The sequence below is a fragment of the Adiantum capillus-veneris genome, chromosome 3 (genome assembly GCF_014529385.1).
Source record: "Adiantum capillus-veneris isolate H3 chromosome 3, ASM1452938v2, whole genome shotgun sequence".
Lineage (NCBI taxonomy): Eukaryota > Viridiplantae > Streptophyta > Polypodiopsida > Polypodiales > Pteridaceae > Adiantum > Adiantum capillus-veneris.
In genome coordinates this window covers 104,731,851-104,750,112 of record NC_140933.1, presented here as the reverse complement: position 1 = coordinate 104,750,112, position 18,262 = coordinate 104,731,851, and the positions used below count along the sequence as shown (strand labels likewise).

General features: G+C 44.9%; 1 pseudogene across 1 annotated transcript in view; it reads right to left on the bottom strand.

Moving 5' to 3' along the window:
* Nucleotides 1-652: 652 nt before the first annotated feature.
* Nucleotides 653-18,262, bottom strand: part of LOC147461441 (cytochrome P450 709B1-like) — a 64,482-nt pseudogene continuing 46,872 nt past the window's right edge. Inside the window, exons 2-5 of the transcript XR_015187594.1 lie at nucleotides 17,714-17,934; nucleotides 17,352-17,596; nucleotides 1,338-1,704; nucleotides 653-1,262 (exon numbers count right to left, since the gene is read on the bottom strand). The product of XR_015187594.1 is annotated as a cytochrome P450 709B1-like (transcript). The remainder of the gene's footprint in view (nucleotides 1,263-1,337; nucleotides 1,705-17,351; nucleotides 17,597-17,713; nucleotides 17,935-18,262) is intronic.

The window sequence follows — 18,262 nt, the reverse complement described above, 5'->3', positions numbered from 1 at the left end:
TTTTAACCAGATGTGAAGTGAGGGTTTCTTGCTAGATGATGTCCTTGGAATGCTCACATAGGAGTATATACACAACAAGGCTGGCTGACGAAGCTTTGGGCGCATTGATTGCTCTTGGCTGTTTTAACCACATGTAACTGAGGATTTCTTGCTAGACAAAGTCCTTGGAGTGCTATTATGAGAGGATACACCGAGCAAGGCTTGCCAAGGAAGCTGTGGGCACGCTGATAACAGGACATGCCCAACATGGCTATGGAAAGGAAGCTATGGCAGTTTTTAACCAAATGCGAAGAGACCGTTTCTTGCCAGATTGCTATTCTGCACTTGATTATGTAAGGCACTTATGTAGTTTGTGCCATATGCCATTACAAAGTTCATCTGATTTTCCTAAAGATATGCAAGGGACACCTTTATCATGAGGTCAGTGCCTCCCTTACATCAAAAATATCATATGGTCAAATATGGGTACTTCCTGTGTCTTGGAATGCGTCAAATGCAGCATGCAGCCCCGTTAGCAATTCTGAACGCGTGCCTAAACAACCCCATGTGGTCTCAACCTACTTTCTATTTCAACGATCAAAATATTTACTTCTCTGAGAAATTGAAAGTCAAGAGTTTCGAACATGTTCATGAATGGAAATGAAAAATAGAATTCCCTAAATAGTAATTTTGAAAAAAGATGAAAAAATAAAAGATTTGAGGTTCTTCACAACATGTGCATTGAAATTTCAGCAGGTTGGGTGTATAACCACAATATACTGGGTTGCTTGCTACAGAATCAACATGGGTCACTTGCTCTGAAACCATCCTGGAACACTCCGCATACTTGACTATACAACAAGAGGCTCCAGCAAGATCTGCATACCATATTCTGGCTGTAAAGTTATCCGACTTATTGGCGCATGTCTGTAGCCCAGAGAAACCCGAAATCGGAACTTCTGTAAGACCATACAAAGAACAATCTTGGCCTCCATCATGGCAAAGTTCTGGCCAACACAAATCCGCGGACCACCCCCAAAAGGCAGAAAAGCTGATGGATGTTTGCAAGCGTTCAAGACCCCATTCGCAAATCGTAGAGGATTGAACTCAAGAGCATCTGCACCCCACAGTTCGCAATCAACATGCAAAGGCAGAATAGGAATCGTCAATCCAGTGCCCTTTGGCATTAAGATGCCACCAAGCTTTTGATCTTTGATGACTTTTCTAAAAGTATTTACAGCAGGTGGATACAGCCGTAGGGATTCTTGTAAAACCATTCCTACCTGCAAAAACCACACATGCATCAGGCCAAAAATGTAGACAAATGTCTGCATGTAAATCTTATTAGCAGAACTTACAATCTTCAAACGATTCAACGAGTCTGCATCTGGGTGCCTGCTGCCAAGGAGGGAAAGAACTTCTTCCCGAGCTCGCTCTTGCCATTCAGAATGGTTGGCAAGAAGCATGATCGTCCAAGTGAGCAGTACAGAGGTTGTCTCATGACCAGCAAAGAAAAAAGTCTTGCATTCATCCATAATTTCCTCCAAACTCATTGTAAGATTCTTCTGGCCTCCCTCTCTAAGAGCAGAGAGCATTAATCCCAACAAGTCACTTCCATAAGCATCACTGGGAAGACTCACGCGCTTTTTCACAATCCCTTCCAAAGTAGATGTGATTTGTTTCCTTAATTTCCACCGATACCTGTTCGTTGCTGTAGGTAGGAACCTACATTTTATGTGAAACAAGAATTCTATACCAATTGCACACATTTTTTGACAAATTTCACATGATCACCCCCAAATCTGAGAAAGGAAATAACTCAGGCTCAGGTCAAGATCTTAAATTCAGACCCTCTACTAAATTTTTTCCGGCATCGCCACATTCAGACGTAATTTTCCACACATGCCTACCCTAGAAAAAAAAAATTCTTCAAATACCCTTTTCAAACAGGAACGATGCTGCTAACTTATACAATCATAATTTAAACAAATAAAAAACAGCCCTCTCTACTGGAAAATGTTCCACGCTTGAGGAGGTTCCATGAGATCTTGTAAAACATCATTTATTACATGCAATCACATATCAAGGGGAAAATGGCAGGCAGTTTTAGAGTTACACGTCATTTGCCCCCTGATTTGATCACTTGCAAGGCACATCTTTTCATGTGTGTTAATTCTCTCTTTTGCTTTCCCATCTACTGCAATGCACTTTTCTCTCCTCAATTCTCTCTCGTGCACGCATTCTAAATTAGATTGGGCTGCCAGATGCCAACTAGTACAGATACTTTTTTAGTATCAAGTGTCAACAAGCATGTCCAATCGCTCAGTGAAACCATCATAATAGGTCCTGGACATGTGTCCAACCGCTAAGCCACGTCTAAGGTAACCTCGTAGCGGGACTGAGGACTTTGTCCGACCGCTACACCAGGTCTATTGTACGGGTCCGAGGACTCTGCCCAACTGTGCAGGTAATCCTTACATCAAGTCAAAAACAGCTCGGAGCGGTTCTTGTAATTTCTCAGATTCCGTAAGTCCAAACAAGTTTAAACAAAGTCAGACAGAGTGAGACGGATTCCAAAAAAACCCAAAGCTCTCTCTCTCTACTGGGGAGAGCTAGAGAGAGGCAGTCCCAGAGACACATTACAGATTTCTTTTCACTAGATATGGGACAGCCAGAGGAGCAGCCACCACTGCAGAGCTCGTCCCACACTCATTCGACCACTACTGGCACTCTCATCGACCGAGCATTGGAGCTACAGAGATACAGACGACCGCGACTGAGGAGAGGAGCTACACAGCATCGACGGAGACTACAACAGAAGATTCGAGCCATACTCTCTCGACATCCAGAGTGCAGATGAGGATGGATCCTCACCATTTCTTCCATCTTTGTTTCACACACTGTTACATCCAGTTTACCGGGTACCTATTGTATCAGCTGCTACACCCACGTAGTTTTAGATTGTAGTAGTAGTAGTAGTAGTATTTTGTTCCACTTCTAGTTCTTTTCTAGTTCTTTTGTACCCAGACATGGTATTAGATTCACTATTTTGTAACTGATTGGTCTCATAGGTCATTTTGGCCTTTTGAAGACGTTAATATAACATTTCATTTCTCTCTCTCTCTCTCTCACTCTCTCTCACACACACACACACACACAAGTGCGGTAGATTGGTTATGCCATTTCCCTCTTGAATAATAGATCTTAAGTTCAACTCTCGTCAGCTGGTAGACATTTGAGCTCTCGTGGATAGTTTCCTACGACGTTAAAAATTCTCTTCTTTTCGGGGGGCAAGGGGCAGGGGGGGGGGGGGGGGGGGGGGGGGGGGGTTAATAAGAAGAGGAATAACCTTTCTATCACCCAATAGAGGTAGATTGTTATTCAAGAGGGAAACATAACCGGTCTTGAGTTCGACTCCCGTCGGACAGACCTTTGAAGTCTCTTGGAATAGTTTCCTACGACGTTAAAAATTATCTTCTTCTCGGGTGTGTGTGTAGGAGTGAGTGTGTTAATAAAAAGAGGAAAATGGTATAACCTTTCTATCACCAAGTGTGGTAGATTGGTTATGCCATTTCCGTCTTGAATAATAGGTCTTGAGTTCAACTCTCGTTAGATAGACCTTTGAGGTCTCTTGGGATAGTTTCCTAAGACTTTGAAATTTCTCTCCTCCTCCTCCTCCTCCTCCTCTCTCTCTCTCTCTCTCTCTCTCTCTCTCTCTCTCTCTCTCTCTCTCTCTCTCTCTCTCTCTCTCTCTCTCGCAAAAGAAGTGGGGCTAGGTACCCTTTTATACTACACAATCAAAATTACAGTCCCGTAGGCATTCAAGGATAACGAATCTGAGAGTGAAAAAACCCTTGAGATATTCAATAATTACAAACCCTACGGGAAAAACTACCAGAGATGCAAAGTTACAAAAGATGGGTGTTATAACAAAAGCTAGAAGCAAGGGAGTGAGGTAAGAAAGTAGTAGAGAGCTCAAGCCACCTTGACCTCAAGAGAAGGCCGAAAACTCCAAATAATCTCCAATAGCCAACTCCAGATCTCCAAGGCCATATGCAACTGCGTATCCCAACAGAAGAGACGACACCACCGCAAGAAGACTCTGCACCAAAAATGAGTGAGAGAGAGAGAGAGAGAGAGAGAGAGAGAGAGAGAGAGAGAGAGAGTGTGTCTAGCCATCCCTTGCAATGGTCAATAAGGCCATGACATTCTTCAACCTGCAAGCTGAAGCAATATATGGTGCAAATCTGAAGGCAAGGCAAAAACCGCCTAACAGACCCCCAACCCACACCCACCAAACTAATTCCAAACCTAAATCACCCATCAAACAGGAGAAAAGAAACAAAGCTAGAAACAAGCAAAATAGGTTAACATACACGCGCACATACCTCAACCACAAGCAAGCATGCAAAACACACTCACTCCAAGCACATGCAGATCCACAAGCACAAGCATCACACAGAAAAGAAACAAGGTGCATACAAGAAATCAAGCTAAACAAACAGAAATCAGGAGAAACAAAGAAAAATACCTCCGAAAGGATAGCAAACAAAACGTAAGGAAAGAAACCGTCGCAGGTAGCACAGGTGACATAAGAAGGGAACCGACATATGGTGAAGGCGACCAAGTGGAGCCCCGCGGCCACCGTAGTCGGAAGTACAGTGGTTGCTCAAGGTAGAGAGATGTTTGTCACAGTGAAAAATGAATCCACTATGTCCAAGGCACCACCACATGGAGGTCACTCCCCTGGGACCTCTCTCTCTCTCTCTCTCTCTCTCTCTCTCTCTCTCTCTCTCTCTCTCTCTCTCTCTCTCTCTCTGCGAGCTCGTCGAAACCCTAAGCTCTCCTCTATGCGTCTCCCCCTGGGCAAGGGCGGCCCTGTGGGGGGGCGTTACTGCCTCAGCCCCGCCCAAGGCCAGCGAGTCAAGGCCCCGCCGACCTGCATCTCTCGGCGAGCTCAAGCACCTACTGACCTGCGCGCTACCCTGTCTGCCGAATCTCTGTACACCCCACCACTAGTGGTGCATCCCGTCACCGGCGTCACTGTGCTGCCCTGTACCCCCCCCTTCCTTTTCGACAGCGCGGCCTCTGTGCCCCAGCCTACCACCGTTTTTTTTTTCCTTTGGAAAAATATTTTTGTAAACCTACCTTCAACAGTAAAAGAGCATGTTCCCCCGAATGGCCACCCATGCCTCATCCCGAAGCAAGCCCACCTTCGCGGGGATCGTGACAACACCCCCTAAAACAGACAGTATTATCCGCCTTCAGCATGAAGTTGACAGGCTCCGCCAAGAGAATGACGAGCTGAAACAAAAGCTCATTGCCATCGAGACCCGGGTAATCGCAGTGGAACCGCCAAAAGGAAGAAATGGAACAGATGCAGACCGAGTTTGACAAACCAAAGGAAGCAGTGGAGACGACCCTTACAAAGGCGGTCAAAAATCAAGTACAGGAAGCCATTATCCACAAGGTGGCCGATCCTGTGGCGGCCACACTACGCGAACGACAACGGCGAGAGGAGATCGCCCTCAATGTTCGCATTGGTGGGCTGCCAAGTGATTGGAAAGGGGAGGGAGACCTCAACCACGAATCCATTGCCCACATCCAAACAACAACCCACATGATAGAGTGGGATCCAGCAACAATCGAGTCCATCACACATGAGCATCGCACCAATCATGCGATCCTCACTTTCAAGACCAAAGTGGACCGAAATAAATTCCTTGAGCAATCAAGGCTTCTCAAGGGCACTAAAATCTGGTTTGCGGAAGATCTTACCCTCGGCCAACTCAATCAACAGAAGATAGAACTACAAAAGGTGCGAGAAGCGCGTACGGCAGGAAAATGGGCAGTTTATCGAGAAGGTAAAGCCATTATTCAGGAGTTCCGCACTCCCAAAATGGTTCCCCTCTCACCCACCCTGTCACGTGGACGTGGCAACTGTTAACTATGTCACGAGAATGGCAACTGCTGACTTTACTTGTTGGTTTCTTTCCAAGGGGTTTTGTTTCATTTTTGAGACCCTCTTCTTGAAGTAGCAAACGGTCGGACATTGCATGGCCAATGTGAACGGTAGTTTCACCCGCAGATGGGTAGTGGTCGGCACTGGAATTCGTATGGTAAGAGGATGTCTAGGCTCAGAGCAAGATCATATAGGTTCCCCTGTCGCACTTGGCAAGTTGTGGATACTAGGAAGCGAACTCAATAAAGGCCTAAAATCAAGATGCGAGTACCAACTGAAAGTATCCGATAGTTGGGCCACATTGCATTTTTGGATGCGGTCCCAATGAGGATAGATGGTCAGAAGACCAGTGGGAGCCCAACGGAAGCATCTCCTAAAATTTAGGGAACTACTATTTTGGGCCGAGAAAGGTGTTCGCGTCATTACCTCCGGTATGACTAGGGGAACATTTTATAACTCTGCCGCGAAGTCAACTCGACAACCGGTCAGGATATTTTTAAGCGGCGAACCCGAAACGGGAAAATGCTTGTAAATGCACCAAGTGGCACATTTCTGTGCACTTGCCTCTTCAAGAAGAAAGGGCGCTGAATTTTAAGCTGGGAGAGGCCTTCACTTGCATTCTATCTCACAGGTTAAGAGCTATGGTGTGCTTCCTTTCCCTCTCATGTACAGTGCGGTGCCAGGAATGATGCCCTGCACGCTACGCACTGCCCTCTCTCTCCCCTACGAGCAGTATGTTATGCCCCACTAGTGGGCTTTTCATTTGACCAATGTACAGTTATGTGGGTTCATGCGCGATTGCCGAGGCAAGAGCCTCTTGCACAGGTACTGGATTAGCTAGCGGCTAATCCCCCACAGGTGCAGGTGAATTCGGAGAGGTTTCACGCCAAAAATCTCGTCCGATTCAAAGGGCAAGTAGCCCTAAAGGTGCCGGAGCTCGAGGTCTTGCTACAGATGCGACCGGCACGCGAAACGGAGCCCAAAACAGGGAATTACAGCCTGCTGTGTATTTTTGCAGGTTTAGGGTTTCGGCCCTAAACGGACCCTAATACCCCCAGGAGGTTCGGGGACGCGAGGGGACCGCTATAAAGGTGAACTGGCCCATTTTCGGGGCAGAAAACAGAGAATTCAGCGTGATGCAGATTCTCGCCACGTTTTGCAAAGTGTCCATATGCATCGGGAAAGTTACCTATTGCGTGGGGATACTGACTGTGAAGCGTCCTAGTACAGTTATGCTGCCGAGATCGGGCCAGAACAAGTGTTTCTTAGCCTAGATTGTGCGGGGCAGCTTGTAGGAGATCACAGATTTTATTCCCTCTGTTAAAGAATAAAGAAATACCGAAAGGGGTGCCAATTTTGGGGCCTACAGGTTGTCGGTGTCTGCTCGGAGCATTCTAGCTTCCGAGCCCTGTGTGTGTCTAAAGGAAAGAATTTCGGGTGAAAGCCAACGTCTACCGCACTACGGGCCGGTTTCATGGTTCCGTTGCCGGGACATCAATCACTTTTTCCTTAAAGAGTGAGCCTGATTGTTTTGGGTAAAGACACAAAGTACAGGAACGCGGGGATTACACTATGGCCGACAAGGGGAAGGGAATTATGGAAGAGGGTTCCTCTTCAAAGGACATGCAGGAGATTCCTATGGTTTTTGAGATGGCGAGAGCTCACGGCCACATCAATCTGTACCTCCTGTCAACGTGAATGTCCCTCCAGTAGTACAGGGCTTTATGACTGGGCAACTTGAGGATGATGCGTTCAAGACTCAGTTAGTTGCCGCGGTGAATGTCTTTTCGCAGCTGGTGCAGAATCCGAGATTTATGGAGTTCTTGCAAGCGCCACCAGTGCAACAGCAAAATAGACAACCTACGCCGCGTACGGAGCTTGTTGATGGGCTTGAGCTTGTTGATGTTCAAGCCCAGGTACCTCATGTGGCGCAGGAGGAAAGGGAACACTCGCATGTTGCGGAGTCGGGGGGCTCCAAAGCAGGTTCCTCCCGAGCTTGAACAGGTGGCTAGAACGCCTATTCCACAGGTTATGCCAGTTCAGCCCGCCACCTTTCAGAGCCAGCATGCTGTCTTGAATGGACAGGGAGCTGGATACCAGGCAATGCACTCAGTTTTTCCACCACCCACGGTACATCCTGGGTATTTCGGGGGTAGATCAGTGTTCCAAAGTATGGCTGGTTATGCGCCTGGAAGTCAGCCGTACATGCCAAGAACAGTGTTCGAGGGTATGCAAGGCATCATGCCAAACCCCATGTATGGTAGTATCGGCATGCAGCAAGGTTTCCACTGCAACCAGGGCCAGTTTGGGGTGCCACAAGGTCATTTTGGCATGGCTGGTTTTTCTGGACAGCAGCCAGATATCGCACCTCTGACGCAAAATGTGAATGGCCAAGATGTGCCGATCATGCCTACTACAGTGCCCATGTTGCAGACCATTCCGTATGACAACTTGGGGGCACTAGAGAAGCCGAAGGCTTACAAAGAAGGTGGTGCAGCGGTAAAGTTCAGTACCTTCAATGGTTTCGAGGATAAGACAAAGGCCCTCACTTTCCTCCAGCAGTTTGATACAGCTTATGCGGGAGGGAATTTTGCAGAGGCCTCGAAGGTCAGGAAAGCTGCCACTTTCTTAAAGGACAATGCGCTTACATGGTGGACGACATTGTTAATGCAAGGACAGGCACCCGCCACTTGGGTTTACTTCAAGCAAATGTTTGCATCTGCTTGGCTATCAAATGAATTTGAAGCTGACGTCATGACAGATTGGCACCAACTTACTTCAGCTTCATGCAAGAGCTTGCCGGAGTACAATAGGAGGTTTTGTAAAGCGTTACTCTCAATGACCTCCTACAGATTTGTGCCATTGACAGAGCAGATAGAGAAGTACTGTTGTGGGCTGCCTAAAGGGCTTCGCGATTATTGTACAAAGAACAGAGTGGCTACCCTTACTCAGCTTATGGAAGTTGCGAGCACTTGTCTTGCCTAGTTGAAAGGAGAGGACAGTGGATTTCCGAGCAGTGACAAAGGAGGGCAGCAAAAGAAAAATTCAGCGAAGAAGCCCTTTGTGAAAACGGCTCCTCATGCATCACAAGGGTCAGAAAAGGCCATTCAGCCGGGACTTCTGGAGCGCAGGCAAAGAAACAGAAAAGAAGCCTTTTGTCCGCAAGTCGCTCGAGGAAAAGAAGGTCCTAATGGCTGAGAACAAATGCTTTATATGCGAGCAGCCTGGTCACTTTTCTATCAATTGTCCACAAAGGAAAAGACCAGCTGACTCAAAGGATAAAGAAGACCAGAAAGGCAAGAAGCCTAAACCCACGACAGGTTTAGTGCCAGACATGGTGGGTGACAGGCCTAGCACAGATGCCAGTGAGTTATGTAGGGCATGGGGTAAAGTTAGGGATCAGACGGCACTCATCTTCTTTGATCCAGGTGCCAAAGCCAACTTTATCTCACCGGAGTTAGCTATGAAGCTGGGCATCAGAGCTGAAGAGATGGGGTACTCAGCAGAGGCAAGGTTGGCATGTCCTGGCCACTTAGAGTGTGTTACTCCCATCATTGGAAAACTGCGTCTGCATATTCAGTCGTATGTGGACACTAAAGAGTTTTACATCATGCCGCTGGAAGGTTGTGACGCCTTGTTAGGGATCCCGTGGATGTTCCGAGTGCATGGAGTCTTGGATGTCTACAACAAAAAGATCACTGTACAGCATAGGGGCAAAACTCACATCTTGGATGTAAAGCTTAGAGGAGAGTCTGTCCCTATTGTATTTGCTTCTGCTATCACTTCTGTAATAAAGAATCATCTTTCTGTGTACTTGATTTTTGCATGTGATGTCTCAGATAGTGATCAGTCAAATTTATATGTGTTAGATAAAGAAAGGTCAGCATTTTTGCAAAAGTTTAGTGACTGTTTTTCTGATTCATTACCGTTGCAATTGCCGCCAGAGAGACCTGAGGACCATCAAATAGATTTGGTGCCAGGGTGTAGCCCACCAAATAGACCTCCCTACAGGGTTAGTGCGGCGCAGCAGAAAGAGATTATGGCCCAGGTTGAGGAGTTATTAGAGAAGGGGCTGATTCAGCCTAGTTCTTCACCCTTTTGCTCCCCAGTGCTCCTAGTGCAGAAGAAGGATGGCTCATGGCGCATGTGTAATGATTACCGTGCGTTGAATAAGAATACCATCAAGAATAGGTTCCCTATTCCTAGAATTGATGATATTCTCGATCGTTTAGAGGGTGTTGCAATTTTCAACGGGATAGACCTTAAGAGTGGGTACCATCAGATTCATATAAGGCCAGAGGATGTGCACAAGACTGCGTTTAGAACGACATTTGGTTTTTATGAGTTTCTAGTGATGCCGTTTGGGCTAACAAATGCTCCTGCCACGTTCAACAGAATGATGGACCGGATTTTCCGCTCGCATCAACAGTTTGTTGGAACATTCTTCGATGACATGATAGTGTATTCGAAGAATGAAGAGGAGCATAGGCGTCACTTGACCATTGTGTTCGAAGAGCTGCGCAGTCTCACAGGTTACTTGTCAATCCTAAGAAAAGTGAATTCTTCCTCGAAGAGATCCACTTTCTTGGCCACATAGTCTCAAAGGATGGTGTTAGAATGGATCCCGCAAAGGTCGAAGCTATCAAGACATGGCCAGACTTGAAGACTGTGCATGATGTCAGAAGCTTCTTGGGATTGTGTTCCTACTATAGAAGGTTTATCAGAAATTTTGCAAAGATAGCATCGCCTCTTCACGCTTTGCAAAAGAAAGAGGTCACTTTCAGATGGACCCAAAAAGAGATTTCAGCTTTTAGTCTCTTAAAGGAAAAGTTGACTTCAGATCCAGTTATTGTTTTGCCAGATCTCAGGAAGTCATTTGTGGTCCAGTGTGACGCGTGTGGCAGTAGTATCGGAGCAGTGCTAATGCAAGATGGACGGGTAGTAGCTTATGAAAGCCGAATTTCGCAAGGGCCAGAGAGGACTATGCAAGTATATGAGAAAGAGCTCTTGGTCGTGATTTATGCGCTTTCTAGTTGGAAGCACTACCTCTTAGGTGTTGATTTTGTTGTCCAAACAGATCATCAGACCGTTCGATACTACTTGACACAGTCAAAGTTATCCAAAAAGCATATGCGATGGGCAAACATTCTTTCCATGTTCCACTTCCAGATTATGCATATGGAAGGCAAGAAGAATGTTGTGGCTGATGCATTATCAAGAAAGCCACAAGTTTCAGCTGTGTCAATTCCTTATCATCATGAGTTAGATGACATGAAGGAACAGTATACTGCTGATGAAGATTTTGCAAGGATCTTTGAGCAGTTACAAGAGGGGCAACATCACGAGCACTACCTCCTCAGAGATGGTTTTATGATGATGCATGGCAGACTTTGTGTCACTAGGCCACTGCGACATAAGGTCATGGAAGAGAGTCATGTCCCACCGTACGCAGGGCATCGTGGCATTGATGCAACAGTTAAAGCAGTAGAGACATTCTTCTATTGGCCTACCTTGAGGAGAGATGTGGATGCGAGCATGCATAGTTTGCCAAAAGGTCAAGTTTGACAGGCAAAAGGCACGAGGGTTGTTACAACCACTGCCGATTCCGGATAGGCCATGGGAAAGCATTGCTATGGACTTTATCTTTGATCTTCCAAGGACGCCAATAGGGAGTGATGGTATATGGACCATTATCTACAGGTTCAGCAAGCAGGCCCATTTTATCCCTGTCAGGAAGAAGATAAAATCTGATCAGATGGCACGCTTGTTCATGTACAATGTGTTTAAGTACCATGGTATGCCACAATCGATTATCAGTGATCGTGATCCTCGCATGACCTGTTTGTTCTGGAGAGGATTGTTTGAGAACATGGGCACTACGCTCAAGTTCTCCTCTTCGTTTCATCCACAAACTGATGGACAATCAAAAGAGACTAATTCTACTGTCTTAGATCTGCTGAAATGCTATGTGTCAGATAATAAGGGCAAGTGGGAACAGTATTTGCCTATGCTTGAGTATGCGTACAATAATACGGTGCATTCATCTACTGGCAAAGCACCTTTTGAGATTGTTGAAGGCGGCAAAAAGGTTCCTCCCATTTTGCATACAAAGGCAAGATCTTTGAGGTAGATCGATATGTTGAGAACATGGATGAGATGTATAAGAAGATTAAAGTTGCCTTGGAGAAGACTCGGGCAAAGCAGAAAAAGGCTGCTGATCGTCACCGTCGTGAATTGTTGTTATCACCTGGTGATTGGGTTCTGTTAAGGTTCGAAAAGGCAAGGTTAAAGAAGATGAAGGGCAAGGAACGGCTGTTTCCTAAGCTCAGCATGCGTTACTATGGGCCTTTTCAAGTGCTTGACAAGATCAGCGATGTGGCTTACAGGCTGAAATTGCCTGATGCGTGGAAGATTCATAGTGCGTTTCACGTGAGTCTTCTAAGACCCTTCGTGGGTGATGTGCCAGACGATATACCAGATGAGGATCAGCCAGAAGTTGAGGAACTTGATGAGATCCTGGTACCTGAGCAAGTTTTGGCACATAAGGACAGAAAAGTTGAAGGACAAGTTGCAAGACGCTATTTGGTGAAGTTCAAGAACTATCCGCCTATGGATGCAAAGTGGATGGAAGAGCATTAACTATCAAAGTCACCAAATGTATTGCAACTTTACCTTGAAGCCTTTGGGTTACAACCTACTTATGCCCCAACCCAACGTGTGCAAATGAGGGCTAATGATAGAGCTAGTACATCAAATGTACATATGAATTCAGTGTAATAGATGGAAATGACAAAAGTATGAAGGCCTCATTAAGTCGTTTGTATCTATATGTTATGACCTTTCTTGCCGATACATGCGATGATAAAAGAGTGTTAATAGCACAAGATCATCAGTGGCGTGTATTTATAATATGCAATCGAGGACGTTTGCGATTTCAAGAAGGGGGTATGTCACGGGGACGTGGCAACTGTTAACTATGTCACAAGGACGTGGCACCTGCTAAATTTAGTTGTTGGTTTCTTTCCAAGGGGTTTTGTTTTATTTTTGAGACCCTCTTCTTGAAGTAGCAAACAATCGGACATTGCATGGCCAATGTGAACGATAGTTTCACCCGCAGATGGGTAGTGGTCGGCACTGGAATTCGTATGGTAAGAGGATGTCTAGGCTCAGAGCAAGATCATATAGGTTCCCCCGTCGCACTCAGCAAGTTGGTGGATACTAGGAAGCGAACTGAATAAAGGCCTAAAGTCAAGGTGTGACTACCAACTGAAAGTATCCGATAGTTGGGCCACATTGCATTTTTGGATGCGGTCCCAATGAGGATAGATGGTCAGAAGACCAGTGGGAGCCCAACGGAAGCATCTCCTAAAATTTAGGGAACTACTATTTTGGGCCGAGAAATGTGTTCGCATCATTACCTCCGGTATGACTAGCAAGGTGGAAAGGTACGTAAGGTACGGTACGTAAGGTACGGTACGTAAGGTACGGTACGTATTCGGTACGTCCTGACGTAGTACCGAATGGATTGAGTTGTTAGGTACGTAAAATTCGTATGGTTTTTTTTTTTTAAGCCAAAAACCTACAATACAGTCTGTACTTGATAGTATATTCATAAGTATAATAAACTACAAAGAGCTTCATAGTGATCTTGATTTAGTATTTACACACTGCATGATTACACACTACACAACAGACGAGACTCGAAAAGTTTAAAGTATTGGCATGACATACTTCATAAATGGTAAACCATAATCTCATCAAACAAAAGGTACATCCAATGATAATTCATCCACAATAAACAAAGGTGGAACAAAGCAAGAACTAGAGACATGGAAAGAGCAAGAGGAAGGCAAAGAAAAGCAAATCCCACCGCAGATCCTCTTCTGAGAGTTCTGACTCTGAGGACCATATGTTTTATTCAAAGAGGAAGCATTTTTATAGAGCAAATCAATATGACTTTCTCGAAGATAAGAACAGAAGAACAAAGAATTCTAGGAGGGTGGACAAGTAGTCAAATTTAATACCTTTTCAGGGTTTAGAGATGCTCACAAAGCCCTTGCTTTTCTTCAGCATTTGACATAGCTTTTTCCAAAGGGCGCTACTCAAAGCACTCAAAGATTAGAAGGGCGACATCGTATTTGAAAGGAAATGCACGGACATGATGGTCCACTCTTCTCTTACGAAAGGAAGCACCAACAAAGGGGCTAAAATTCAAACGAATTTTTATTTCCCCTTGGCTCACTCAGAAGTACGAACATGATTACCCGCCTCTTCCTTCAAAAAGATCAGTCTTAAGCAGCAAATTGAGCGATTTTGTTGTGGACTTCCCAAAGAGATTCGACATTATTGTTTACTACAAAAGTCCGAGTCCATCCAACAAAAACTGATGGGACATGCTAAGCAAGGGTTTGCTATGCATTCGGGTAACCTAACTTATCCAACAGATCAATAGTTGACACCAAGGACCGGACAAAATTCGACCAACGACAACAGAAGGAAAAGAAAGTTTCAAAAAAAGAAAGATACTCATTCTCGATTGACGGAGGAGCAGAAATCCGAGTATCTCAAAGAAGCCAAGTGTTTTGGCTATGGAGAACAAGGGCATATTGCTACACGGTTCCCAAAGGACCTTCGAAAGATAGGCCAGAGAGTTGCAGAGCAGCCGAAGAACACGGAAGAAAAGTAAAGATGAAACCAAGATTGGTACCAGATTGTGTAGGGACCGACCCAGATCAGATGGATGAAAGCACAAAACTTTGTCGAGCATGGGGCAAAGTACGAGATCAAGAAGCCCTTATCTTCTTTGACGGAGGAGCCAAGACCAACTTCATTTCACCCGAATCGGCGGCTCGACTTGGAATTACGCCCGACAGAATGGGGCCACAGGTAGAGGTTGTTCTAGCGGCACCCGAACGAGATGTTTCCATTACACCTGTCATAGGCAAACATTGTTTGCATTGTCAGGGGTATTTAGGGCACAAGGACTTCTACATCATGCCTTTGGAAGGGTGTGCCGTCCTCCTAGGGATCCCTTGGTTCCACAAGAACAATGCACTGGTCGATTATAGGGCCAGGAAAGCGACTTTGAAGAATGAGAAGGGCACAGAAATTGTATTTGATGTAAAACTGAAGGGCGAGTCTGTCCCACTTGTATCAACTTCAGCCATTTCTAAATTAATGCAATCTAGTCTTTTTGTTTACTCGATCTTCTTGAAAGAACTACATGATGAACAACGATCAAATATGTCTGAATTGGTAAAGGAACGACAAGAATTTCTACACGCACACGCTGACTGTTTCTCTTAAGGTCTACCAGGTGAGTTACCTCCTTCTCGTCTTGAGGATCACACGATTGATTTGATTCCCTGTAGTACACAAAAAAAGGTGAGGAACCATGCCGCATGGTGGAGCATACGGTAAGGGCAAGCCACGAGGAGGGCAAGGTTGATCGTAGGGTCAAGGGCACGAGGAGGATGGGACAGAAGGTAAGGGCAAGGCACGAGGAGGGTGGGGCGGGTGGGAGAAGCAGGGATGAGCCAAGGCAACATAGCGCCCACGATGTCCAAAGTAGGCAGTTTGCGAAGGAGGCAAGCAGGCAATGCACGCTAGCAGCAGGCGACTGCAAGGTTTCCTACTCTCTCTCTCTCTCTCTCTCTCTCTCTCTCTCTCTCTCTCTCTCTCTCTCTCTCTCTCTCTCTCTCTCTCTCCATTCCTTCAAAAGCAAGGATATCATCCAAAGCAGATGCCTCCTCATAAGCTTTTTCATTATTGGCCTATGTTTCTCAGTCTATTTCTCTATATATCATTAAATGAAATCATCACAACACATCCATTAGATGTAAGGACAACCTTATTGTTAGTGCTCTCAGGCATTACAAAAAAGCATCAACCTAATATGCAACCATGCATAGACAATCATTGCTTTCATCTCAGCACTGTATGTACAAATTAAATCTAAGTTGTTGGCATTGTTGTACAAGTGAAAACTTCTAAGACAATGCTAGCAAGTTTCTCATAATAGATAGAAATGAAGGTTCACGTAACTTATCGGTTCTCCTTTTCCAAGCATTCTGTGTGTATTCTTTTGACCCATAATACAACATGATGACAAAAACCTACCTACTTCCACTCCCACTATTGGGCACTGAAGATGTTAGTGGGGTAAAAGCTTGTTAAAGCGAAAGGAAAGCTCATTTGGTAGGCCGATAAGGAGGCTTTCATAGAACAACGACTATTACTTAGTGTTCAAGTACAAAGATAATGTAGCCCTAGAATGATGGGCATATATACGAGACACGAGAAAACACCCGCCAAGTTACGAAAAAAGTGCACCAGCCATTCTATGCATGTTCACACATATCATTACAAAATATGATAACAAATTCCCCTAAATGACGCAATGAGTGAGAGCTGTCACATAACGTATAGCGAAGCATCAACCCATCAATTCACAAAGGAAAGGAGGCCTAGCCAATGGCCTCACATTCTTTTGTATTCTTTGCCATGATAGTTCTAGATGACCTTTAACAAGACATGGGGACAAGGAATACCGAATTCAGTGCTCTTCGAGTTGTGTGCCGCCCTTAAGGGTACACCATACTTGGCATCAACAACGACCAAAACATGGTCAAGCATGATGTTGTTTTGCAATTTGACTAACAATCTTATCATGGATTTGTTTGCCACATCAATGCCTTGCATATAGCGCCACATGCCTCCAAAATGCAAGCATAGGTGATCACCTTTTGAAAGAGCCCCTTGGTTTGCATTTGCTTGAAATAGTTCAGAGCACAGTAATGGACATTACCTTTGATGTTATTTGCTGCAGATCCAGTTACTCCGGAGATTTTGCAGGCTAGAGAGCAGATATGGTCTCGCTTACAGCCATCTATTAGAGAGGACATATGTTTCCAGCTTATGGCACCTTTCTTTTATACAAAGTTATATGATACAGTATGCAGTTTGGATGCATCTACTTGCCCAGGGGAGGATGGGTTTACCAGAGGCTGCGTCTTGACACACTCGGAAGTATTGCATAGGTGCTTGTTGAGAGGTTGTCAGGATATCGTCATATCTGGGCATATGCATTAGTCTACTGGATCTTATACATGGCTCACAGACAGGTTTTGCCCTCAGGTTTTATCCGCATTCTCTACATATACCTAAGCAGAGAAGAAGATAAACCAGACATGCTATTAAGGTACCAGGTGTCTGCATCTGTGACACATTGACTTTTACCAATAAGACTATTGCCCCTTCCACATTTGTTGAATCAAAGCTGCAGTATCTATCAACCTGTTTACAATTCAAAGATGCATACACCACACTTCCTACGTACAAGAATGCCTCAAGATATGTAAGTTGAACTTTGAAAGAGCAGCTGATGATGACAAAAGAGTACCAAACGGACCTTATTCCTGGAATAATAGCTGAAACTCCAAGCCTAAAAAACAGACACTGTTGCTCATGTTGTAGCAGAAATACTTGTTTCCCTTCAGCAGAACTACTACCAAACGCAGTATGAGCAATGACATCTGCTGTCAAAGCACGGAACTCATCCCAAGCGTCGATTTCCTTGCATGTAGAATTTTCGGACTCTAATTTCCATTTCTCCAACATCGTACTTGCCAAGTTTGCAATTGTAGGAACCATTGCCTGTCAAAGTACTTGCTATCAACCCCCATGCAGCTCAACAACTTACCAACTGTTTTTTAGCAAAAACTATCAACAGGTGCTCAATTTAGCCAGAAAAACTACAGAATCACTCTTCACCTTCAATTTATCCAAAAAAAATGCAGGGCTCACTATTCTCCTGTGTCGTGCCCACTTCTCTCCTTCTATAGACACAAGCCCCTTTGCAAATAGGTCCTCCAGATGAATTGGAAGAGCCGTCCTTGGATAGGTGCCAATGTTAGACAAGACTTCTTTACAAAACTCAGGATCGACAACGGTCAATCTAGGAGTCCAGCCCAACCAAAAAAAGTATGGTTTGCCTGCCCAAAAAAAAATGGCTTTGATTACTTGTATCTCTCAAGGACATGAAGCTGGATGCAACAAGGTCAAATAGGAAGTGAATCAAAAAGAAGCTAAGACTGTGACCAAAATGTTTGATATCGATGTGCACAATGTCAACACTTGTAAATGTAGAGAATGTGTCATTATAAACATCACTTACACTGATTGCAATTCTTAACCGTATAAAAGGATTGATACTACAGATAAATGAAGCATTACACATTGTCAGCACTTGTCATGTAATTGTCAAGATAATGATAAGAATGCTTCACTAAGACGTCGCTCACACCTTGCCCTTCTATCCAG